Source organism: Cervus elaphus, chromosome X (genome assembly GCF_910594005.1).
Source record: "Cervus elaphus chromosome X, mCerEla1.1, whole genome shotgun sequence".
Lineage (NCBI taxonomy): Eukaryota > Metazoa > Chordata > Mammalia > Artiodactyla > Cervidae > Cervus > Cervus elaphus.
In genome coordinates, this window is record NC_057848.1 from 108,249,439 (window position 1) to 108,276,469 (window position 27,031).

At 39.4% G+C, this 27,031-nt stretch overlaps 2 long non-coding RNA genes across 31 annotated transcripts in view; one reads left to right on the forward strand and one right to left on the reverse strand.

Moving 5' to 3' along the window:
• The window catches only part of LOC122690870, a 78,290-nt gene extending 54,039 nt beyond the window's left edge, over nt 1-24,251 (forward strand). For 20 of the 30 annotated variants that reach the window (XR_006340141.1, XR_006340159.1, XR_006340153.1 and 17 more), the window contains 5 exons: nt 6,437-6,558; nt 15,380-15,537; nt 17,600-20,771; nt 21,254-22,162; nt 22,343-24,251. This is a non-coding gene — a long non-coding RNA (uncharacterized LOC122690870). The remainder of the gene's footprint in view (nt 1-6,436; nt 6,559-15,379; nt 15,538-17,599; nt 20,772-21,253; nt 22,163-22,342) is intronic. The other 10 variants (XR_006340157.1, XR_006340162.1, XR_006340164.1 and 7 more) reach the window with 8 other exon arrangements.
• LOC122690872 lies at nt 18,626-26,802 on the reverse strand. The gene is made up of 2 exons (XR_006340166.1): nt 24,351-26,802; nt 18,626-23,194 (listed from the first exon to the last, which is right to left on the reverse strand). It is a non-coding gene; the product is annotated as an uncharacterized LOC122690872 (long non-coding RNA).
• Nucleotides 26,803-27,031: the final 229 nt, after the last annotated feature.

The window sequence follows — 27,031 nt, forward strand, 5'->3', positions numbered from 1 at the left end:
TTTTCTTTCTTTCTGGCATCTTTGTCTGGTTTTGGTATTAGGGTGATGGTGGCCTTATAGAATGAGTTTGGAAGTTTACCTTCCTCTGCAATTTTCTGGAAGAGTTTGAGTAGGATAGGTGTTAGCTCTTCTCTAAATTTTTGGTAGAATTCAGCTGTGTACCCATCTGGTCCTGGGCTTTTGTTTGTTGGAAGATTTTTGATTACAATTTGATTTCCTTGCTTCTGATGGGTCTGTTAATATTTTCTGTTTCTTCCTGGTTCAGTTTTGGAAGGTTATACTTTTCTAAGAATTCATCCATTTCTTCGAAATCATCCATTTTACTGGCATATAATTGCTGATAGTTGTCTCTTGTGATCCTTTGTATTTCTTTGTAGTCTGTTGTGATTTCTCCATTTTCATTTCTCATTTCGTTGATTTGATTCTTCTCCCTTTTTTTCTTGATGAGTCTGGCTAATGGTTTGTCTATTTTATTTATCTTCTCAAAGAACCAGCTTTTAGTTTTGTTGATTTTTGCTATAGTCTCCTTTGTTTCCTTTTCATTTATTTCTGCCCTAATTTTTATGATTTCTTTCTTCTACTAATCTTAGGGTTCTTCATTTCTTCTTTTTTCTTGCTTTAGGTGTAATGTTAGATTTTTTTTTGATTTTTATCTTGATTCTTGAGGTAGCCTTGTATTGCTATGAACCTTCCCCTTAGCACTGCTTTTACTGAATCCCATAGGTTTTGGGTTGTGTTTTCATTTTCATTCGTTTCTATGCATATTTTGATTTCTTTTTTGATTTCTTCTCTGATTTGTTGGTTATTCAGAAGCGAGTTGTTTAGCCTCCATATGTTTTTATTTTTAATAGTTTTTTTTCCTGTAGTTGACATCTAATCTTACTGCATTGTGATCACAAAAGATGCTTGAAATGCTTTCAATTATTTTTGTTTGTTTGTTTGTTTCCATTTATTTTCATTAGTTGGAGCCTAATTACTTTACAATATTGTAGTGGTTTGCTTTCAATTATTTTGAATTTACCAAGGCTAGATTTATGGCCCAGGATGTCATCTATCCTGGAGAAGGTTCTGTGTGCACTTGAGAAAAAGGTGAAATTCATTGGTTTGGGTTGAAATGTCCTATACATATCAATTACATCTAACTGGTCCATTGTATCATTTAAAGTTTGTGTTTTTTTGCTAATTTTCTGTTTAGTTGATCTATCCACAGGTGTGAATGGGCTATTAAAGTCTCCCACTATTATTGTGTTAGTGTTAATTTCCCCTTTCGTACTTGTTAGCATTTACCTTACATGGTGAGGTGTTCCTATGTTGGGTGCATATATCTTTATAATTGTTATATTTTCTTCTTGGATTGATCCTTTGATCATTATGTAGTGTCTTTCTTTGTCTCTTTTTACAGCTGTTATTTCAAAGTCTATTTTATCTGATATGAGTATTGCTACTCCTGCTTTTTTTTTTTTTGGTCTCCATTTGCATGAAATATGTTTTTCCAGGCCTTCACTTTCAGTCCGTATGTATCCCTTGGTTTGAGGTGGGTCTCTTGTAGACAGCATATATAGGGATCTTCCTTTTGTATCTATTCAGCCAGTCTTTGTCTTTTGGTTGGGGGTATTCGACCCATTTATATTTGGGGTAATTATTGATAAGTATGATCCCATTGCCATTTACTTTGTTGTTTTGGGTTGGAGTGTATAAACGTTTTCTGTGTTTCCTGTCTAGAGAAGATCCTTTAGCATTTGTTGAAGAGCTGGTTTGGTGGTGCAGAATTCTCTCAGCTTTTGCTTGTCTAAATCTTTATTTCTCCTTCATATTTGAATGAGATCCTTGCTGGGTGCAGTAATCTGGGTTGTAGCTTTTTCTCTTTCATCACTTCAATTATGTCCCGCTATTTCCTTCTGGTGTGAAGAGTTTCTATTGAAAGATCAGCTGTTATCCTTATGGGAATCCCCTTGTGTGTTGTTTGCTTCTTTCCCCTTGCTGCTTTTAATAGTTGTTCTTTGTTTGATCTTCATTAATTTGATTAATATGTGTCTTGGGGCATTTTGCCTTGGGTTTATCCTGTTTGGTACCCTCTGGGTTTCTTGGACTTGGGTGGCTATTTCCTTCCCCATTTTAGGGAAATTTTCAACTATTATCTCCTCAAGTATTTTCTCATGCCCTTTCTTTTTGTATTCTTCTTCTGGGACTCCTATGATTCGAATGTTGGGGCATTTAACATTGTCTCTGAGGTTGTCCTGATTTCTTTTCATTCTTTTTTCTTTTTTCCTCTCTGCTTCATTTACTTCCACCATTCTATCTTCCACCTCATTTATCCTATCTTCTGCCTCAGTTATTCTACTGTTGGTTCTCTCCAGAGTGCTTTTGATCTCAGTTATTGCATTATTCATTATTGATTGACTCTTTTTTCTTTCTTCTAGGTCCTTGTTAAACTTTTCTTGCATCTTAATCCTTGTCTCCAGACTATTTATCTGTAAATCCATTTTGTTTTCAAGATTTTGGATTATCTTTACTATCATTATTCTGAATTCATTTTCAGGTAGACTCCCTATCTCCTCCTCTTTTCTTTGGTTTGGTGGGTATTTATCATGTTCATTTACCTACTGAATATTTCTCTGCCTTTTCATCTCATTTAGATTGCTGTGTTTGGGGTGGCCTTTCTGTATGCTGGAAGTTTGTGGTTCCTCTTTATTGTGGAGTTTCCTCCCTGTGGGTGGGGTTGGACGAGTGGCCTGTCAAGGTTTCCTGGTTAGGGAAGCTTGCACCGGTGTTCTGGTAGGTGGAGCTGGATCTCTTCTCTCTGGAGTGCAATGAAGTGTCCAGTAGTGAGTTTTGAGGTGTCTAGGGGTTTGGTTTGACTTCGGGCAGCCTGTATTTTTATGCTCAGGGCTGCGTTCCTGCATTGCTGGAGAATTAGCATGCTATGTCTTGCTCTGGAACTTGTTGGCTCTTGGGTGGAGCTTAGTTTTAGTGTAGGTATGGAGGCTTTTGGATGAGCTCTTGTCAATTAACATGCCCTGGATTCAGGCATTTTCTGGTGTTCTCAAGTTTTGGATTTAAGCCTCTTGCCTCTGGCTTTCAGTCTTATTCTTACAGGAGCCTCAAGACTTCTCTATCTATACAGCACTGATGGTAAAACATCTAGGTTATTGGTGAAAAGATTCTCCACAGCGAGGGACACCCAGAGAGGTTCACAGAGTTACATGGAGAAGAGAAGAGGGAGGAGGGAGATAGAGGTGACCAGGAGGAGAAGAGGGGAAATCAAAAGGGGAGAGAGCAATCTAGCCAGTAATCATTTCCCTATGTGCTCTCCACAGTCTGGAACACCCAGAGAGGTTCACAGAGTTACATAGAGAAGAGGGAGAAGGGAGATAGAGGTGACCAGGAGGAGAAGAGAGATAGTCAAAAGGGGAGAGACCAATCTAGCCAGTAATCAGTTCCCTAAGTGTTCTCCACAGCCTGAACACCCAGAGAGATTCACAAAGTAGAGAAGAGAAGGCAGAGGCAGGAGATGGAGGTGACCTGGGAGAGAACAGTGAGAGTCAAAAGGGGAGAGAACAGTCAAGCCAGTAATCACACCCCTAAGTAAAAATGGGTACTGAAGATTAGATTCTTAATGGTACAAAATTGATAACAAATACCAAAAAGCAAAGATTAAAATCTAGAGTAGAGGTTAGACTCTTAAAAATATAATATTAAAAATACAAAACCAAATCAATAACAAAAATTGTAAAATGTATATGTGAAATTTGGTTTAAAAATAGGGTCTTTTTTTGCAAGGTAATAGTGGGTTATAAAAATGAAAATTAAAAGAGTGATAAAAAATTTAAAAATTATAATTGTAAAAATATATCTCTGGATCTGCTGAAGGCAGTGTGTGGTCATTTCAGTTTCAGATAGTTCCTTGTTCCAGCTTATACTTCTTCTCAAGGCCTATAGGCCCCTTCCAATGCTTCGTCAATGCTAACTAGAGAATTTTCATCTGTTGCACTTATCACTTCCAGAGCGGCTCCCTCTTCTTTGTTTATTTTGGCTTCCTCTGTTTGCAAGTCTCTTTAGTGTCTAATTTCTGCCCTGACAAGGGGGCGAAAGTGGTACTTATTTAGGCTCACTTGTTCAGTCGTGCTGTGGGGAGGGAGGAACACTGCAAACAAATATCACTGGCGTGTGTGCGGAGTGCTTGCAGTGTATGGACCACACTGGGTTTGCCCCAGCTCATGGCGCCTGTGCTTTCCCGGTCTGGACTGCTCAGGCTCCAGGTTGCTCTTAAGGGGAACTGTGCTAAGCCAGCCCTGGATTGCATGCACTTCCCAGGTCTAAGCTTCTCAGTTTTAGGTTCTTGAACATTCCACAAAGGCACAGACTCTGTTGGGCCTGCATTTTGTGCCCTTCCCAGGTCAGAGGAGCTCAGGCCACCAGGTGCTTGGCGAACACACTATCCCAGGTGTGCAGTGCTTCTTATCACCTCCCTGGTCCCAGCTGCTCGGTTTCCTGGGTGCACCACAGGAGTGCCATCTCAGGTGTGCTGTGTGTGTCCTCTGGGGGGCTGATCTCAGGCTGCAACCCTCCTGGCAGATGTCAACCGTCCAGGATCCCAGGAAGACTTGGTTAGCAACCGGGAGTCTGCTCACAGTTTGGAGGATGCTGTCTCCGGGGCCAAGACTGCCTCTCACCTTCTGGCTCTGGCTGTCATCCACCTGCCTCTGCCTCTGGCGGGGCAGTGGGCCAGTCCACAGCCAGCTAGCTCTCCTCTGGTATTCCCTCAATCCTTTGTTCTGTGAGCCAGCCAGGCTGTGCCTTAGGTTAAAGCTTTTTGTGGGAAATTTCTCTCTCTCTCTCTTTCTCTCTCTCTCTTTTTTTCTCTCTTTCTCTTTTTTTTTCTCTCTCTCTGGCTATCCCACAGTTTGGGTTGCTATCTCATGTTAGCTCCTTCAGATTGTCCTCAGGGCATTCAGGACTGGTCCTTACCCTAAGCATGCAACCTGTGCCTCCCCTGCTCGCTGTGGCAGATGCAAGCAGCTGGGCTATTTTTCCACTGGAGTTTTGGTTAAGGCATGTATTCTGTGGAATTTTTTTCCCCCCTGCCAGTTATGTTGCCCTCTGAGACTCCATAACTCCCCACAGACTCGCCAGTGAGAGGGTCTCCTGGTGTATGGAAACCTCCTCCTTCACAACTCCCTCCCCAGAACAGCTCTCCATCCCTTACTCTTTTGTCTCTCTTTTTGTCCTTTATATTTTGTCCTACCTCCTTTTGAAGAGAATGGGCTGCCTTTCTGGGTGGCTGGTGTCCTCCACCAGCATTCAAAAGTTGTTTTGTGGAAGTTGCTCAGCATTCAAATGATCTTTTGATTAATTTGTGGGGGAGAAAGTGGTCTCCCTGTCCTATTCCTCTGCCATCTTAGGACTACCCCCCAGAATTTCTTTTTTTTAATGGCAAAACTTGTTTAGGTGGTATGCTTTAGTGTTGTCACCTGAGTTGCCCAGTATATTATACTGCTTTACATGCAGAACTTTTCATTGTTTACTTTTAGTTCAGTGTTGCTATTTAGACTGGGCATATTCTAATAGTGTTAACAATTTAGCCTTTTGCACCTCCAGTTTACTGCATGGAACTTTGTTAACTAGCAAAATAATTTGGTATTAGGGTCTGTGAACCATGGACTGATTGGTTCTGGAGGTCCTGTTACTTGCTATATTATGAAACTACAGTCCCATGATTTGTTATACTGCCAATATTAATCATATGATAAGAAATGTATCCTTGAGTTTTATATTGGTGAGTGGTCATTATTTCTGTCTTGCTGTTGTTATTTGTTGAACAGCATTATTCTAAACCATAGTCACCAAGGTGATTCAAATATATTTGGTAGGTCTTAGACTTTTTCTGGGGTCTTCCCTGGCAGCTTAGCTGGTAAAGAATCTGCCTGTGATTCAGGAGACCCCGGTTCAACTCCTGGGTCAGGAAGTTCCCCTGGAGAATGGATAGGCTACCCACTTCAGTATTCTTGGGCTTCCATGGTGGCTTAGATGGTAAAGAATTCTCCTGCAGTGCGGGAGACCTGGGTTCGACCCCTGGGTTGGAATGATTCCCTGGAGAATGGAATGCTACCCACTCTAGTATTCTTGCCTGGAGACGCCCCATGGACAGAGGAGCATGGAAGGTTACAGTCCTTGGGGTCGCAAAGAGAGTCGGACATGACTGAGGGACTAAGCACAGCACAGACTTTTTCTACCATTAAGAAAAAAAATTTTTTTTTTACTGCCTTGCATTGGTATAGAATTGTCATGTTTTCCTGTTACTAAAAATAAGTGGCTAGTTGTTGGCTCAGCAACCCCTCTGTATTATAGATGTGGTCCTGCTAAGACTTTTTTACCACCTGTGGTCAAATGTGGTACTTTTCTGGTTTTGAAGTTCTTTATTGACTGTTTTTTACAGTGTTGCCTCTGCTACTTCTCTGCTAGATCATCATTTAGCCCAGCTGTATTATGAGATCATCTTTTGACTTCATGGTGTCACTGAAAGGCTTAGATGTCCTAGTGGATGAAAATATTTCAACGGTAAGACTAATCTCCATGTGGTATTTTATCTCTAATCTTTGCTAACATGCTTTGTGTTATGCATAACACTTATTGGGAAGTTTGATGCTAGCACACTTAATTTACCTTAACTTATGGCCAAAATACTGGTAACTATTATTTGGTGTCAGTCTGGGTTCATGGCTAACAAGTGTCATTTCAGTTTTGTAATAACAAGATTAAATGTTTCATAGTAAGAACACTGATGTTGGCAACCCTGCTAATCAGTGCGACTCTGAGTAAGGCAGTTAACTTCTTTAAAAACAAAACAAGACAACCATATTGTGACATAATTAATATACTATAAAAGTTACCCTTTAAAGTTTCAGGAGTTTTTTGTATATTCATAGAGTTCTACAACCATCATTACTGTCTTACTGTAAGACATTTTCGTTACCCCCAGAAAGAAGCCCCAGACCCATTAGCAGTCGATCCTCATTTTCCCTGTTTGCTAACCCTGGAAACCACTAATCTAACTTTTTGTTCCTATGAATTTGTCTCTTCTGGTCATTGATATGAGTGGAATCATTCACTATGTGACATTTGCGTTTGGCTTCTTTTACTTAGCATGTTTTGGTGATTTAGATGGTGCTACATGGTGTCAGCATATTGGGCACCTACCACCCTGGGGAGTTCATGTTTCAGTGTCCTATCTTTTTGCCTTTTCATACTGTTCATGGATTTCTCAAGGCAAGAATACTGAAGTGGTTTGCAATTGCCTTCTCCAGTGGACCACGTTTTGTCAGAACTCTCCATCATGACCCGTCTGTCTTGGGTGGCCCTACACAGCATGGCTCGTAGTTTCATTGAGTTAGACAAGACTGTGGTCCATGCCATGAAACAAGGCAAATTGGAAGTCGTCAAACAGGAGATGGCAAGAGTGAACATCGACATTTTAGGAATCAGTGAACTAAAATGGAATGGAATGGGTGAATTTAACTCAGATGATTATTATATCTACTACTGTGGGGAAGAATCCCTTAGAAGAAATGGAGTAGCCATCATAGTCAACAAGACTCCAAAATGCAGTACGTGGATGCAGTCTCAAAAATGACAGAATGATATCTGTTCATTTCTAAGGCAAACCATTCAGTATCATAGTAACCCAAGTCTGTGCCCTGACAGGTAATGCTGAAGAAGTTGAACAGTTCTATGAAGACCTCCAAGACCTTCTAGAACTAACACCCAAAAAAGATGTCCTTTTCATTATAGGGGATTGGAATGCAAAAGTAGGAAGTCAAGAGATACCTGGACAAACAGGCAAATTTGGCCTTGGAGTACAGAATGAAGCAGGGCAAAAGCTAATAGAGTTTTTCCAAGAGAACACACTGGTCATAGCAAACACCCTCTTCCAACAACACAAGAGAAGATGCTACAGAGTCTTCAGACTCTACAGACATTACCAGATGGTGAGTATCGAAATCAGATTGATTATATTCTTTGCAGCCAAAGATGAAGAAGCTCTATCCAGTCAGCAAAAGCAAGACCAAGAGCTGACTATGGCTCAGATCATCAACTCCTTATTGCCAAATTCAGACTGAAATTGAAGACAGTAGGGAAAACCACTAGACCATTCAGGTATGACCTAAATCAACTCCTTTAGAATTATACAGTGGAAGTGACAAATAGATTCAAGGGATTAGATCTGATAGACAAGAGTTCCTGAAGAACTATGGACAGAGGTTCATGACATTGCACATGAGGCAGGAATCAAGACCATCCCCAAAAAAAAGAAATGCAAAAGGCAAAGTGATTGTCTGAGGAGGCCTTAGAAATAGCTATGAAAAGAAGACAAGCAAAAGGCAAAAGAGAAAAGGAAAGATATACCCATTTGAATGCAGAGTTCCAAAGGATAGCAAGGGGAGATAAGAGAGCCTTCCTCAATGATCAATGCAAAGAAATAGAGGAAAATAATAGAATGGGAAAGACCAGAGAGCTTTTCAAGAAAATTAGAGATACCAAGGGAACATTTCATGCAAAGATGGGCACAATAAAGGGCAGAAATGGTATGGACCTAACAGAAGCAGAAGATATTAAGAAGAGGTGGCAAAAATACACTGAAGATCTGTAGAAAAAAGATCTTCATCACCCAGACAGTCATGATGATGTGATCACTCACCTAGAGCCAGACATCCTGGAATGTGAAGTCAAGTGGGCCTTAGGAAGCATCATTACAAACAAAGCTAGTGGAGGTGATGGAATTCTAGTTGAGTTATTTCAAATCCTAAAAGATGATGCTGTGAACGTGCTGCACTCAATATGCCAGCAAATTTGGAAAATAGCATTGGCCACAGAACTGGAAAAGGTCAGTTTTCATTTCAGTCCCAAAGAAACATAATGCCAAAAAACGCTCAAACTACCACACAATTGCACATATCTCACACACTAGTAAAGTAATGCTCAAAATTCTCCAAGCCAGGCTTCAATAGTACATGAACCGTGAACTTTCATATCTTCAAGCTGCATTTAGAAAAGGCAGAGGAACCAGAGATCAAATTACCAACATCTGTTGGATCATCGAAAAAGCAAGAGAGGTCCAGAAAAGCATTTCTTTCTGCTTTATTCACTATGCCAAAGCCTTTGACTATGTGGATCATAACAAACTGGAAAATTCTTAAAGAGATGGGAATACCAGACCACCTGACCTGCCTCCTGAGAAATCTGTATGCAGGTCGAGAAGCAACAGTTAGAACTGGACATGGAACAACAGACTGGTTCCAAATTGTGAAAGGAGTACGTCAGGTCTGTATAATGTCACCCTGCTTATTTAATTTATATGCAGGTACATCATGAGAAATGCTGTACAGGATGAAGCACAAGTTGGAATCAAGATAGCCAGGAAAAATATAAATTACTTCAGATATGCAGATGATACCACCCTTGTGGTAGAAAAGCAAAGAAGAACTAAAGAGTCTCTTGATGAAAGTGAAAGAGGAGAGTGAAAAAGTTTGCTTAAAACTCAACTTTCAGAAAACTAAGATCGTGGCATCTGGTCCCATCACTTTATGGCAAATAGATGGGGAAACAGTGGAATCATGTAGATTTTATTTTTGGGGGGCTCCAAGATCACTGCAGATGGTGACTGCAGCCATGAAATTAAAAGATGCTTGCTCCTTGGAAGAAAAGTTATGACCAACCTAGACAGCATATTAAAAAAGCAGACATTACTTTGCCAACAAAGGTCCGTCTAGCCTAGGCTATGGTTTTTCCAGTAGTCCTGTATGGATGTGAGAGCTGGTCTATAAAGAAAGCTGAGTGCCAAAGCATTGATGCTTTTGAACTGTGGTTTTGGAGAAGACTCATGAGAGTCCCTTGGTCAGCAGGGAGATACAACCAGTCCATCCTAAAGGAAATCAGTCCTGAATATTCACTGGAAGGATTGATGCTGAAGCTGAAACTCTAATACTTTGGCCACCTGATGGAAGAACTGACTAATTTGAAAAGACCTTGATGCTGGGAAAGATTGAGAGCAGGAGAAGGGGACGCCAGAGGACTAGATGGTTGGATGGCATCACTGATTCAATGGACATGAGTTTGTGTAACTCTGGGAGTTGGTGATGGATAGGGAGACCTGGCGTGCTGAAGTCCACGGGGTTGCAAAGAGTCAGACACAAGTGAGCAACTGAACTGAACTGAACTGATGTGGTGTCAGATGCCAGGGCACAGGATGACACAGACCCTGCCCGCCTGCAACACACACTTTGGTGATGGGGGTAGGGGACAGACATGCAGAACAACCTCTGCCTAATAAGAAAATTGCTGTAATGAAGCAGAATATAAAATGCAGTGGGGATATCAACAGCACACCACTGTCTCAATTGAGTTGAGTGGATTTTTGTCCATTTACTCTTCAAGGAGGACGTATACTTGTGCCCACATCACCCAACTTCTCCATCATAGATGACATTTTTCCAAGTGCCTTTCATTAAGATTGGGCTTCCCAGGTGGCTCAGTGGTAAAGAATTCCCCTGCCAATGCAGGAGACACGGGTTCGGTCCCTGGGTTGGGAAGATTCCCTGAAGGAGGAAATGGCAACCCACATCAGTATTCTTGCCTGGAAAATTCCATGGACAGAGGAGCCTGGCAGGCCATAGTCCAAGGGATCTCAGAGAGTGAGACACAACTGAGTGATAGAACACACACACATAGTATATATTAGTACTTCATTCCTTTTTTTAGCTGAATAATATTCCACTTTATGGATTAACCTTGTTTTATCCATTCATCAGTTGAACGATATTTTGGGTTTGTGTGGACATTTTCCTCAGTTATCTACTTCATGTTACATTTGCTTTGTAATATGGCGACTCTCCATATACTCTTTTCAGTAATTGATAGGCTTCTAAAGTAACTGCATCATTTTACATTTTCACCAAGAAATTTATGAGGATGTCAATTTATCTCCATCCTCACTTTTCTTTTATAAATGGCCATCCTGGTGGATGTTAAGTATAGTTGACTCTTGAACAGCATAGGGGTTGCAAGCACTGATCCTCCTCACAGTGCAAAATCTACATGTAACTTATAGTGAGCTCTCCATATATGCTATTTCTCCTGAGGTTCCGCATGTGCATGGATTATCTAGTACTACAGTATTTAGTACTGAAAAAAAATCCACCTATAAGTGAACTCATGCAGTTCAAACCCATGTTGTTCAAGGAACGTCTATATCTTGTATCTCATGTGGTTTTGCCTAGTACATCTCTGTTGAGCAACTTTTTATGTGCTGATTGGTCATTTGTATTTCTTTGGAGAAATGTATATTGAAATCTTATGTTCACAAGAATTGAGTTATATATTTTTTTATATGTTGTTTACATTTACATTCATAATAAATTCTTTTTTAAAAAATTATTTTTTAATGGAAGGATAATTGCTTTACAGAATTTTGTTGTTTTCTTTCAAACATCAGCAGGAATCAACCAGGTGCACCAATGTCCCTTCCCTCCCGAACCTCTCTCCCATCTCCCTCCCCATCCTACCCTTCTAGATTGTTACAGAGCCCCTAATTGAGTTCCCTGAGTCATACAGCAAATTCCCATTGGCTATCTCTTTTACATATCATATTATAAGTTTCCATGTTACTCTCTCCATACATCTCACCCTCTCTCTCCTTCCCTCCCCCATGTACATAAGTCTCTTCTTTATATCTGTTTCTCCATTGCTGCCCTGAAAATCAGTTCTTCAGTACCATCTTTTTAGATTCCATGTATATGCATTAGTGTATGATATTTATATTTCTCTTTCTGACTCACTTCACTCTGGATAATAGGCTCTAGGTTCATCCACCTCATTAGAACTGACTCAAAGGTGTTCCTTTTTATGACTAATATTCCATTGTATATATGTACCTCAACTTCTTTGTGCATTCATCTGTCAGTGAACATCTAGGTTGATTCCATGTTGTAGGTATTGTAAATAGTGCTACAATGAACATAGGGGACATGTGTCTTTTTCAGCTTTGGTTTCCTCAGGGTATATGCCTAGCAGTGGGATTGCTGGGTCATATGGTGGTTTTATTGCTAGCTTTTTAAGAAATTTCCATACCATCTTCCATTGTGGCTGTATCAATTTGCATTCCCACCAGCAATGCAAGAGGGTTCCCTTTTCTCCACACCCTCTCCAGCATTTATTGTTTGTAGACTTTTTGATGATGGCTATTCTGACTGGTATGAGGTGGTATCTCATTGTAGTTTTTATTTCCATTTCTGTAATAATGAGTGATGTTGAGCATCTTTTCATGTGTTTGTTAGCCATCTGTATGTCTTCTTTGGACAAATGTCTGTTTAGGTCTTTTTCCCACTTTTTGATTGGGTTGTTTGTTTTTCTGGTATTGAGTTGTATGAACTGCTTGTATATTTTGGAAATTAATTCTTTGTAAGTTGTTTCCTTTGCTATTATGTTCTCCCATTCTGAGGGTTGTCTTTTCACCTTGTTTCTACTTTCCTTTTCTGTGCAAAAGCTTTTAAGTTTAATTAGGTCCCACTTGTTTATTTTTGTTTTTATTTCCATTACTCTAGGGTAGTGGGTAATAGAGGATCTTGCTTTGATTTATGTCATCAAGTGTTCTGCCTATGTTTTCGCCTAAAAGTTTTATAGTTTCTGGTCTTACATTTAGGCCTTTAATCCATTTTGAGTTTATCTTTGTGTATGGCATTAGGAAGTATTCTAATTTCATTCTTTTACACATTGCTGTCCAGTTTCCCCAGCACCACTTACTATAGAGGTTGTCTTTGCCCCATTGTATATTCTTGCCTGCTTTGTCAAAAATAAGGTACCCATAGGTGCATGGGTTTATCTCTGGGCTCTCTATCCTGTTCCATTGTTCTTTATTTCTGTTTTTGTGCCAGTACCATACTGTCTTGATGACTGTAGCTTTGTAGTATAGTCTGAAGCCAGGAAGGTAGATTACTCGAGCTCCATTCTTCTTTCTCCAGACTGCTTTGACTATTTGGGATCTTTTGTATTTCCATATGAATTGTGAAATTTTTTGTTCTAGTTCTGTGAAAAATGCCATTGGTAATTTGATAGGGATTGCATTGAGTCTGTAGATGGCATTTGGTAGTTTAGTCATTTTCACAATATAGCAAAGATTAATAACACTAAAAGCTGGTTCTTTGAGAAGGTAAACTAAATTGCCAAACCACTAGCCAGACTCATCAAGAAAAAAAGAGAAAAATCAAATCAACAAAATCAGAAATGAAAAAAGAGAGGTTACAACAGATAACACTAAAATACAAAGGATCATAAGAGAACATTATGAGCAACTACATGCTAATAAAATGGACAACATAGAGGAAATGGACAGATTTTTAGAAAAGTTCAACTTCCCAAGACTGAACCAGGAAGAAATAGAAATCATGAACAAGCCAGTTACAAACACTAAAATTGAAACTGTGATAAAAAATCTCCCAAAATACAAAAGCCCAGGGCCAGATGGTTTCACAGGGGAATTCTGTCAAACATTTAGAGAAGAACTAATGCCTGTGTTTCTGAAACTTTCAAAAAACTGCAGAGGAAGGAACACTGCCAAATTCACTCCACAAGGCCACAATCACCCTGATACAAAAAAACAGGCAAAGACAATGCAAAAAAAGAAAATTACAGGCCAGTATCACTGTTGAATATAGATGCAAAAATCCTCAACGAAATTCTAGCAAACAGAATTCAACAACACATTAAAAAGCTCCATGATCAAGTCACGTTTATTCAAGGGATACAAGGATTCTTCAATATATGCAAATCAATCAACGTGATACACCATATTAACAAATTGAAAGATAAAAACCATATGATCATCTCAATAGATGTAGAAAAAGCCTTTGACAAAATTCAGCACCCATTTATGGTAAAAGCACTTCAAAAAATGAGCATAGGAGGAAACTACCTCAATTTAGTAAAGGTATATATGATAAGCCCACAGCAAATATTATTCTCAATGGTGAAAAACTGAAAGCATTCAATCTAAGATCAGGAACAGGACAAGGGTGTCCACTTTCACCACTATTATTGAACATAGTTTTGGAAGTCCTAGCTATGGCAATTAGAGAAGAAAAATAAATAAAAGGAATCCAGATAGGAAAAGAAGTAGAACTCTCACTATTTGCAGATGACATGATACTATACATAGAAAACCCAAAACAAACTATCAGAAAATTACTAGAGCTAATCAGTGAATTTAGCAGTCATGGGATACAAGGTCAGTACACAGAAATCACTTGCATTCCTATTGATTTCAAAATGCTTCTTCCATCCTGCAAGCTTCTGGGAACTCTGTTTATTGTTTATAGCATATATAACCATTAAAAATCTTCAAACCCTCCAGTATAGAAGTAACTGGTTGTGTTTTCACTACAAAAAGTTTAGAGTCTCAGAGAGATAAGAATCCTTTTCCACTTGATGGTTTTGCTTCAGTTTTAAGAGCAACTCCCTAAGAGGGAGCTAAAGGAGACCATCTAGGATACAGAGAGGTATTTAAGTTTAGGTCCTATGAAAAGCATTATAAGAATTAGAGTCATTTAGATTCTGGGAAACAACTCCAAAATGGAGAGTTTGTTTTCAGATGTCTTATGAAGTCAAGGATAGTTGGTTTTGTTGCATAAAGGCAATTCTAGTTAATGGAGTAGTAGATTCAAGAAGATCCAAAGATGAAAATACTTTTGGAAGTAATAACCTAGTGGAATTTGAGAATCTCCCCACATGAAACATTTGATTACATGCACTTAAGGTCACATTTAAGGGAGAAATGTAAGGCTTTAGATAGCAGGTCATAGAAGATATCTTGGGTTATGTGATTCTACTTGGTGGCCTTTAAAGCTTTTAAAGTATTTCTTCCTTCAGGTTCAAGGGTCACCTGGGAAGCAGGCCACTGGAAAATGAGTTATACTGCACAATCAGTCTATTAATGAATAGGGGTGAAATAAGGCCTCAGCAGTTATCCAGAGAGTCTCTGGTCTCTGGGAACCACCATTCTCTCATGGGCTCAGAGTGATGGCTCTCTTGATTATAGCATAGGTTGTAGATTTAGAACTTCAAGGATGGAAGGGCCTTAAAAATCTCATATCTTATTTTAATTTTACCCTAATTCAAGTCCTTTTATAATATACCCAAGAAACAGTCTTTTAGCCTCCAAGTAAGGGCACTTAGTGGTGGGTAACTCTCTGAGTTAGCTTAACTCTTCTTTCAAGAGCTCTTTGCAACATTGAGCTAAAATATATCTTTCTACAGCTTCAACTCACTCATCACATTTGTATTATGCCCCAGTTCAAGACTTGCTTTATTGTTCTCTCTTCTGCATCTTCAGCTTCTCTCTGCCGTCTTTTTGCTGCCATACACTGTGCTGGGTGATGGGGATATGGAGATGAATTAGACATGATTCCTGCCCTCAAGGAGTTCTCAGCCTAGTGAGAGTTCGACATGTACACAGAGAATTACAACAGTATGGTATGCTCTACAACAGAGGTATGTACAAGATACTATGGGGTTCAGAAGAGAAATCATTTGACTGAATCTGGACATGCAGAGGTTAGAGGAACTGATGATTAAGTTGAATCTCAAAAAAAGTAAAGGTTGACTTAAGCAGAAAAAGTATGGAGATTAGAAATAGAATGATGAATTGAGAACTACAGTTAGTTCATAAAATTAGGTTGCAAATGTGGGCTGGGACTAGATCTTTATATAGTGTGAAATGAATCAAGTGAAAGTGAAGTCGCTCAGTTGTGTCCGACTCTTGTTGTGTGTGACCCCGTGGACTGTAGCTTGCCAGGCTCCTCCGTCCATGGGATTTTCTAGGCGAGAGTACTGGAGTGGGTTGCCATTTTCTTCTCCAGAGGATCTTCCCGACCCAGGGATCAAACCCGGATCTCCTGCATTATAGGCAGACACTTTACTGTCTGAGCCACCAGGGAAGTCTTATTTTGAATCAAAGCAAATTAAATTTGGATTTCATTTTGAGTATTTTAAGCAGGGGATGCTTTTGATGGTCACTGCGGTAGTAGTAAGTTATGGAAGATTTTCAGATTAAGACAGGGAAATCAGTTAGAAGGATAATATAGTAGTTAAGATGATAAATGATCTAAGGCTGGAAGGAGTGACAATGAAGATAACCTCTTAAATACAATGTTAAACAAATTATAGATATAAGTAGAACATGGGAAAATTTAGGCTTTCAGACTGGCAAATGGGTATCCTCCATCCCCACCTCCACCTTCATGAAAGATCCTTGCATGTTTTTTTATATAGGTGTTGCTGTTGGTTCCTTCAAGACCAGGGCTTGGCTGCACAGATTTTGCAAGTTCCTTTAGAGGGTGGGGCAGCCACATGTGAAATGTTGACTCTAAGAAAGACAACTGAAGAGCCACAGACTTCTCATAGTGTTACTAAGTTCTTGATCCTTCTCATCAGTAGCAGGGCTACCCACACCGTCACATATCTTCCAAAATATTTTTTACCAAAACTGGAGGCTTTTATATTTAAAACCCTCTCAGGGAAGAAATGACCTTGGTTGTTATTGTCTCAATGCTTTATTTTGTTTAAGGATTTTTGAATGCTTATGGTTATATCTCCTGGTAAAAAATATTTACAATAATTAAAAATATAAATATATCTGGAATTTATTTTCTTGTTTCTCAAAGCAATATAAATACAATATTTGGCAAATTCTCTCCTTGAGGCTCAGAGGATTCAGAGAATGGCTTTCTGTGACTAGAATAATTGATTGGAGATTATGTTTAAGTAGACCTTTTGTATTTTCAGTGAACCTTATGAAACTAGCCATACTGAAGAGCAGTGGAGGGGAGAAGGGTTGGAAGAGGAAACCCTGAGCAGGACAGCAAAACAGTACAGTGACAGTTTGGGCCTTACACTCAGATCTAGCCTCATACTTACAATGTAGTTTTGAGCATGGTTTTGCACCTCTTTCTGATACTTTATTTCTTCTTATGTAAAATAGAATTAGTGATATATTTTTGCAATGATGAGTGGGGGTGGGAATATAAGGATTTAATGGGATTATTTATGTAAATTGCTTGGAACAGATGTGGGATATGCTGAATGCTATATGAACTGTAGTTGCTGTTGATAATAATGTTGACCTTGACAAGGATTTAAAAAACATAGTTAACTAAAGGTACTTAACATTTTATATTGTCAATAAGGATGTTGGGGTTTGCAAAAGAAAGTAAAGCTACCTGATCTCAAGGTTTTCAGTGGCATGCTGGAGGGAAGTCAGTTTTCTGCTGTTATTTTTTTTTTCCCTCTGTCAAATAGGTTGGGAAACCAGATGACTTTTGTCCATGCCCTGATCACTAATCTATTGCATTTGCTCTTATTTCCAAATATAAAACTGTTGAAATTTTGTATAATACCTAAACTGAATAAAGTTATCCTAAAAAATGTAGAAAAATACTTTGGAATTGGTCAAAACTGGATTTGAAACCTATTACTAGCTATGTGATCTAAGGCATGTTACTTAACCTAATTGAACCTCAGTTTCTTCATCTAATATATAATAATTAATTTTCAGGGTGTTCATGAGGATATTGTAAAGTGTGTGTTATAAGCACGCTATAAATTACAGCTATCATTGTTAGTTCTTGGAACATTCACCGCATGACAGAAACAACAGCAGGCCCTGGTGGCTGGGAGGACTTCATGGATCCAACAGCAACCTGAAGAAATCCTACTCGGATGGATATAATACAACCTGCTAAGTGTCCTAGCACTTATCAGGTTGTATTATCATTGTCCGTGTCTATGGCTCTCGTCTACCAGACTCTAAATTCCTTACAGGCAAGGACAGTGCCTTATTCATCTTTGTATTCGCAGTGCCTAATCCGGTGCACATTGTAGGCCTCATTAAATGTTTGTTGAATGAAAAAATGAATCATCAACAGACATTAATTGGGCGCCTGCTCTGTGATCTCCATGGGCTCATCTTGTCCCCGCCAGTTGCCTACAACGTCCAAGCTGTCTTCAATATGCTTTCTTCTGAAGCTCACTCCTGTCTTCTAATTCTTTTGCCAAGGACTTTTCTGTGTAGTGCAAAGACAGCAAATATACTTCATCTCAAGTACCATCTCCAGTTGATTGATAGTATCTGTCTTTATTATGTTCTATAAAAAATAGTTCTGAAGCCAGGTGTCAACTCAGTATGAAAGAGGATTATAACTAATTAGTGATGTTTGCTGGGGGTGGGGGAAGGGGATTAGCAGCATAAGTGCCATATATATGTCATATTTAATATTGTGTTTTCCATGAAATACTCTGTTTCCATGCCTGTATTTTAGTCTTGGCTACTTGCAGATGTTGCATTGCCGCTGCTGCCACCACTGCTGTTACTACAGTTGCTACCAGTTGTTCCTTGGGTAGGACCAGAGTGATCATTGATCAGAAACTCATCCTCACAGTCTGGGGTTTGCTCCTGTTGCTGGTATTCAGTTTTCCCCTTTCAACTTTACCTCAGCTAACCCCTTACCTACATTAACAGGTAGGCCTTTAGTTTATGTTCACCACTCAACAGGCTCATATTTCCTTTTTCTTATTTACTGTGATTAATCATTATTGCTTCATGAGAAGCCTTCTTTCTATTAGAAGATGTGACAACTAGAATACAAGTTAAACCATTCCATCAAGGCCCTACAGTGAATCATATAAGTTCCCCTTTAATATAGGAGAAAATTGAGCATACTCACACACTATAAGGCAGGGAGAAGGCAGACGTTGTACATATGGGAGAGAGATGATAACTTATGGCTCTTAGAACATAGGCGGAGGGTTAGCCTTAGATCAAAGGAGTTACCTCTTTACTGGGGTATAGTGATAAGAATAGGAGTTAGAAACAGTACCTGATAAGGGTGTTGGAGATTTGTAATTGTAGAGGTGGGTGAGAGGAAGCTGACCAGGGACAGGATTACAGAGACAAGAGTCTTAAGAAATATCCAGGCCATATCAAAGTGAGCAACTAGTTTGAAACTTGATTAGAGACTCAGGAAAAGAAAAGGTAATCTTGGGCCACTGTCACAAGTAGCATTTGGTTGCCTAGAATTGATCTTGATTGATTGAAGGATAGGGGCTTCTCAGGTAGCTCAGTGGTAAAGAATCTGCCTGCCAGTACTGGAGATGCAGGTTCGATCCCTGGGTTAAGAAGATCCCCTGGAGGAGGGCATGGCAACCCACCCCAGTATTCTTGCCTGGAGAATCCCAGAGACAGAGGAGCCTAGCAGGATACAGTCCAGAGGGTCACAAAGAGTCAGACATGACTGAATGAGCATGATTGAGGGATGAACAGCTAGCAAGAGAAGAGTTACACACCAGTGAATTTGAGGATCCAGACTGTATATGAAAGGAAGGTCAGAGTCTGCATAGAAAAAGTGGCCTTAGTGTGATCAAGATGGGTGCTGAGTCTTTGGAAAACTGGTATGATAGGATCTATATCAGAGACTGAACTTTGGAATGGTAAAATTTAAAAACTGGAGTGATCAAGATACCTTTGATGCTAGGATGTCAGATGGTTGTTTACTTCAGTATTGAAATGACCCAGGATTATAGCAAAAGCTGGGCTAGGAATAAACACTGAGGGCTAGATAAAATAGGTTTCAGTGGCTGAAGAATGATCTGGGGATTGGCACATGACAACTGTGCAGGTTCAAGAGAAGAAAGGATGCAGTGGGATAGTAGTATGAGCCTCAGAAGAGTGGTGGAAATTACTAGAAGATGCAAAAACTGTTGTTTGCCCATTGCACTGAGGTTTTGGCTGGCAGAATGAACATCTAAAATGATTCCTTTCTCTATTAAGTGCTTATTCTATGCCTGACATTTTGCTGTGTGCCATATATTTCTCCCTTTTGGTCTGTCACATATCCTGTGTGAAAATGAGCAGCAATTCCAGGTGAGGGTTAGAGTTAGGCTGCTGACCCTTAGCACTGGTGGAATCCTGTTGCCATCTCCTAACTCTCTGAAAGAGCAGAAGGCTGGTCATCTGAAAGTGTCAGAAAAAGATTTATTTAGGATCAGAATTTCTCCTTGACCTTGATGTAGCTTGATTACATGGTACATGCTTTTGTTGGCTGTGTTCCATAATATACTTTGGCCTCTGAGTTGAGGAGTGAACTAGAACTGTCCTTTGAAAAAGATAGGCGCAGTTCTTTAAAAACACATATTAATTAGAAACAAGACACAGTCCTATTATCTAATTGAGCTTTTAAGATAAAGAGTAGACAAAAGAAAGCCCTCATCAGTGGATGAATAACAAAACCACTTTGTAAAAGCCATTTAGGGTCAGGACAAATCCAGTTTAATGGCCCTATTGTAGATGTTCCCTGTGTTGTTGGGAAGGAGGGCTGGAAATTGATGCAAAGAGATAGCCCTTAGGATTTGGAAGGTAAAATTTAGGGTGAGTGTCTATGAGCCCTCTGACACCGCATGCAGTCCTTTTTCTTTTCTTATAGTCTTCAAACGAGTCAATATTCCAATGAAGGTTTAGAGCCAGTGTGTCAGAGTCACCAGGCCTTCAGACAGCCTATCCCCTCCTGTGGGAGCTGCTGTATATTTATTCCTCAGGAGGAGCTGGTAGAAGACTTCATGAAGGAGAAGAAAAGGAAAAAAGTCAGAGGACGACTACAACCTCTCTTCGTCTCAGCTTTGCAAAGCATGACTCAACAGAGAGATCACACTCTTGAAGACTCTCCAGACCACAGGTTGTTCTTTTCAATTGCATACTTAGCCCTCTCAGTTCCTTTCTGTTTTCAGAAGTTGTACTCTGTGTATATATGAACTATCACTTCCCATAAAAAGGACCCCATGTAGTCAAAAATTGCCAGATCTCCAATGCTGAAATATAGGCCCCCAGAGATGAGTTTTAAGTTTCAGCAACATAAGACCCCAACTTTATGGAAGGCAGTTAGTTGACTTGAAAGTAACCCCAGCCCCTGTGTTCATAATCCTTTTTCTTTCAGTCCCATGACTGAGATATCACTGATTAAAACAAACAAAAGCCATAACTTTCTACTTCCTCTGGCACTAGGAGTTATTCTCCTTCACTAGCACTTCTTTCCATCTGTTAAGAACCAAGGAGGTATGAATGCTAAGGTTGGGGTTGAATTTGTCATAATTACTGCTTTAGTTGGGGAATACTCATGTTAATCAGCCTGATACCAACTCCTATCTTATCTCCTGGCAGCCACCGCAGACACTAACCACAGCCAGCAACTGGACCTCAGCCCCAGGATTTACTATTGATGTCTCAACTGATTATGAAATCAGTAGGAGAGCTTGTATCCCTTTCTAGCTTGCTCATCAGAGATTTTAAGATTTGCATACATGTGGTATGTAAGGACACAAATCTTATGGGTTAATAGTAAACTGTCAGGAGTCCTGGTTACTTTTTGTCTCTTGGAAATGGGAAAGAAAGGGTATGGGAAAAGTGGAAAGTCTTATACCTTTCAGATATTCTCAATGATTGCTCAGGACACCCATAGTCACATCTTCTGATGCCTTATCTTATATCATGCCTCTCCTTTCTTCAGAATTGCAGTGTGCTCCTTGCTCTCTAGCCACTTTTCATTTCCTGCTCCACACTGATGGGTTTCAGCAAGTGTTTTTTCTTTTCCTTCCCCCAGGCCACATGTCTGTAACAGGCCCCAGCTGGGAAGAGCTTTATTGTGAATGAGTGAATGAAGCTTCAGTGAATGTTGGGAGTGACATCATGTTTTTCTCTCTGGATATGTGGAGAGAAGAAGTGCAGTGCAGAGAGGAAGGAGAGGGAAACTATGATATCCCATTATAAAGTAACAAATGCTTGACATTTTAGTGGGTATTAGACCTAAAAGCCTACATGATTGAAGGAAGCAAACCATGATCTCTGTTGTTTGTGAGTGAAGATAGGAATGAACTCCTTATTTCCTTGAAGAATGAAGGAAGGGAGGGAGGGAGAGAGAACTGAAGGAGGTCATAAAATCCTTTACTTAATTGGAGGAGGCACTGAGACTCGCTTCATGAACTTGTACTTTTTAAAGGTAGCTTGAAGATAAGTTGTGCTGCACTATTTCTGTTGCTACTCGTGAGAGTCACTACCAGCCTCTCTTCTCAGGTAGGTCTGCCTTTGTGGAGGTTTCTGTTGACTTTTATAAAGAAAGAACCCAGAAAAAAGTTTGCAACTTAGAAGAACCCTCTGGTTCAATGACAGGGTGTTAAAGGGGTTGAGGACAGAGGAAATGGAACAAATAGTATCATATAGCTCCGTTTTTATTTTATTTTTTCTTTTTAATAGGACTAATGGGCCAGAAATCTTGGGCAGAATGACTTCGGGCAACCCCAAATACCAGATATTGGCATAAGGAAACAGTACAATGAAAAGTCAATACTTGGACCTTTGTCATTCCACAGAGCATGATGTACTATCTAAAACAAAAAAGAAGAGCTGCTTTGGAGAAGGGCTTTAAAAGATTGTTTCATCAGAAGAAAGATTTAGAAGAGGGGAAACTTCCAGTTACATAAGATGGGCATTTTAGCATTTAAAGACGTCTGTTCCCTGTGTAGGTCATTGAGATTGATACCAGGAGCAGACTGTGGCTGACAAGGCCAGTTTAACTAAGCGGTTTCATGCTCCTAGAGAGATGCTGTCACTTTCTTTCTCACTTTGGCGAATATTCATCTGCAATGAGTCCAGTACCTGAAAGAGCAAGAAAACAACAACCATAGAGGGGGACAACAGTATGGCCTTCTGAGTGAAGACAGCAGCGAAAAATGTCATGAGATTGATTGCATTGGGCTGGGCTTGTTCTTTTTTTTAAAAAATGTCTTCTTTTTGATGATAAAAGTAACAGGTGGTCATAGTTAAAAAAATAAAGTGAAAGGTATAAATTAAAAAGTAAAGAATATCTATAATTTTAACAACCCAGAAAATCTTAACATTTGCATGTTTCCTTTTACAACTTTAAAAAAGTGTAACAGTTTAAAATCGACATTGTATTTGTTACTCTCCAACTTTCTCATTTAGAAATAAATAAGCATTTTTCCATGTCATTAGAATTACTTAAAAACACTATTAAGTGTCACATAATATTTCATATGAAAAATCCACCAAGCAACTGAGAGCTCTTTTCAGTTGTTGAGAAATCACCTTTACAAACCAACAGCATACAGAAGATTTAAACAATACAAATTACAAGCCTTACAAAATGTGAATGGAAATATATACACTTCTGACTTGAGTTACAGAATACACAATTCATTTGAAGTACATTTGGAATGCTTACAAGAACAGATTCTTGGGAGAGAGAGCAAGATGGCAGAGAGCAGGACGTGAAGCTCACCCTCTCTCATAAATAAAACAAAAATACATCTACATGTGGAATAATTTTCACAGCATATCTATTGAACACTGGCAGAAGACCTCTGACTGCTAAAAAGGCAAGAAAGTCACAATGTAACTGGGTGGGAATAAGGAAAGCAAGAGAGGAATCAAGATGAGACCTGCACCCCTAGGAGGGAACTGTGAAAGAAGAAAGGTTCCTGCATCCTGGGAAGCCCCATCACTAGTGTGGCCAAGAACAGAAATGGAGTTTGACAGCCTCAGAGGAAAATGCAGTAGCCATTTCTCTGCAGCCAGAGCACAGGGAGAACTGCACAGATGGTCAGTGCTGATGTCCTGCACTCCTCAGCCTGACACACAGATCTTCCAGTGCTGGTGGAGGCTGAGTGCTGAAACTTGGGCTTCAGAAATAAAACCCTGGGAGAGGACTGGGATAGGCTATGGGTAGACAGGCTGGGGGAGGGGCAGGAATCCAGTGCAACAGTGGCTGGGAGTGTAAGCAGAGGAAGCCTGGGCCACCTTAGAGGCCAGTTGCCATTGTTTGTGGTGGGTATGAGGGGAGGGATGGTAATGGATTATAGACTTTTTCCCTGTGTGAATGCTCACAGAGGGGAGGACAGTGCCGACATAGGCTCTGGGGACTGTTGCAAATCACCACCACCTGCCCAGAAACCAGGAGTGGTTCTGGACCCCTGCTGCCACCCACCCAAACTCCAGGAGTGGTTGTAACCTCCTGTGCTACCATCCCATGTCCCAGGGGTGCACCTTTTACAACTTTAAAAAAGTGTAACAGTCTAAAATTGACATTGTATTTGTTACTCTCCAACTTTCTCATTTAAAAATAAATAAGCATTTTTCCATGTCATTAGAATTACTTAAAAACACAATATTAAGTGTCATATAATATTTCATATGAAAAATCCACCAAGCAACTGAGAGCTCTTTTCAGTTGTTGAGAAATCACATATACAAACCAACCCCAAGCAGTGCCTGAGAACCCCAAGATCAGGCACCCACCACTGCATCTGCCCACCCCCTATCAACGGGAAAACAGCACAGGCTGAGGAAAGAGGCAAAAGATATAAATAATTCTTCAAGACCACAATTGATATATCTCCTAAACTTAGTAAGGTAAATATAGGTGAAATAGAGCAGAGGAACCACTCCCAGTTAAAAGAATGAGCATTTCCCTGAAAAAAATTAACAATGAAACAGGCCTCTTCAGTATAACAGACACAGAGTTCAAAAGGGAAATAATGAAGATACTGAAGGAATTAAGAAAGGCTATCTACAGAAATGCAGAGTACTGTAAAAAGGAACCAGAAGCTATAAAGAGGAACAAAGAAAAATTCGAAAACTCATTTGCAGAGACAAAAGCTCAACTAAAGACAATGAAAATCAGAATGAACAATGCAGAAGAATGAATAAGTGACCTGGAATATAGAATAATGGAAATCATCCAATCAACAGCAGACAGAAGGCCAAATTGGAAAAAAAAAAAAAAGCAATATAAGAGACCCATGGGATTATATAAAGCATGCCAAACTATGCATAATAAGGATTCCAGGGAAAGAAAGAGAAAGGGGGATCTAAAATATATTTGAAGAAATTATGCCTGAAAACTTCCAAAACCTAAAGAAGGAAACAGAAGTCCAGGTACTGGAAACACAGGATGCTTCTTTATCCCAAACAGTATAAACCCAAGCAGATCTACACCAAGACATTTTAACTGAAATGGGAAAAGTTAAAGATGGGATTCTTAAGGAAGCAAGAGAAAAACAGAGTTAATTATAAAGGAACCCCCATAAGCATAACAGCTGATCATGCTACAGAAATGTTGCAGGCCAGAAGGAAGTGGAAAGGTATATTCAAAGACCTGAAAGGGGAAAATCAACAACCTAGCATACTCTACCCACTGAGAATAGGAGAGAGGAAGAATTTCTCAGAGAAGCAAAAAATAAGAATACAGCAATACTAAACCTATCCTAAAGGAAATACTGGAAGTTCTCTAAATAGAAAACAAGTAAAAATCCATAGGAAAGAGAAAATCATAATTGGAAAATAAGTCAATACACAGATTTGAGGGAAAAAAAGATGTGTAAAAGTAATAACAATGAAAAGGAAAAAAAAAAAAAAACCATGAAGGTGTAAAAGAGGACATAAAAATCATGAAATTTGGGGGTAGACAGTAGGAAAATGTAGATTTTTTTTCCCCCATAATGTGTTTGAGTGTATATTACTACTAGTCTAAGGCAAGTAGATATAGGTAGGGGTTTACACAGACAGAGTAACCACAAGTCAAAAGCATACAATAGATTAAAAAAGAAAAAAAAAGAACATAAGAATAATATGAGAGAAAATCAAGCCACAAGAGGAAAAACAGAAAAAGAAAAGAACAAAGAAGAAGAATCAATGAGAAAAAAAGGTTTAAAATGGCAATAAATACATAACTATCATTAATCACATCAAATGTCAAGAGACTAAGTGCTCCAAAAGACACAGAGTAGACTTGGGGGGGGGGGGGGAACCGAGCCTATGACATGCTGCCTACAAGAGATCCACTGCTGTAGGGCAAAGAACACACACAGATTGAGGCTATGGAAAAATATTTTATGCAAATGGAAATGATAAAGTGGGTGTCACAATATCATATTTCAGAGAAAATAGACTTTAAAACAAAGGCTTGAAGAAAGATAAAGGAGGACATTATATAATGATAAAAAGACAATAATAAAGGATTTTATACTCATCAACATATATACACCTAATATAGGAGCACCCAAATACATAACACACCTAAAGGAAGAAATTGACGGGAATATAACGGGCCTGGTGCACTGGGAAGACCCAGAGGAATCAGGTGGAGAGGGAGGTGGGAGGGGGGATCGGGATGGGGAATACGTGTAAATCTATGGCTGATTCATATCAATGTATGACAAAACCCACTGAAATGTTGTGAAGTAATTAGCCTCCAACTAATAAAAAAAAAAGAATAATAATAAAAAATAAATAAATAAATAAAAAATAGTAGGGGATTTTAACACCCCACTCATATCAATGAAAAGATCTTCCAGACAGACTCAATAAGGCAATAGAGATATTAAATGATAAAACGGAGTGACATTTGCAGGACATCACATCCAAAAAAAAAAAAAAATACACATTGTTTTCAAGTGCACATGGAACATTCACTAGGACTGACTACTTACTATGGCACAAACCAAGCTTCAACAAATTTAAGAGTATAGAAATTCTTTCAAGTATCATTTTTGACCACAGTTGGATGGAATTAGAAATTAACCACAGAAAGTGAAATGAAAAAAAAAAAAAAATGACTACATGGAGACTAAACAACATGCTACCAAAAACCCAATGGGTCAATCAGTTCAGTTCAGTCATTCAGTTGTGTTCGACTCCTTGTGACCCCATGAATCACAGCACGCCAGGCCTCCCTGTCCATCACCAACTCCCAGACTCCACCCAAACCCATGTCCATTGAGTCGGTGATGGCCATCCAACCATCTCATCCTCTGTCGTCCCCTTGTCCTCCTGCCCTCAATCGTTCCCAGCATCAGGGTCTTTTCCAGTGAGTCATCTCTTCGCATCAGGTGGCCAAAGTATTGGAGTCTCAACTTCAACATCACT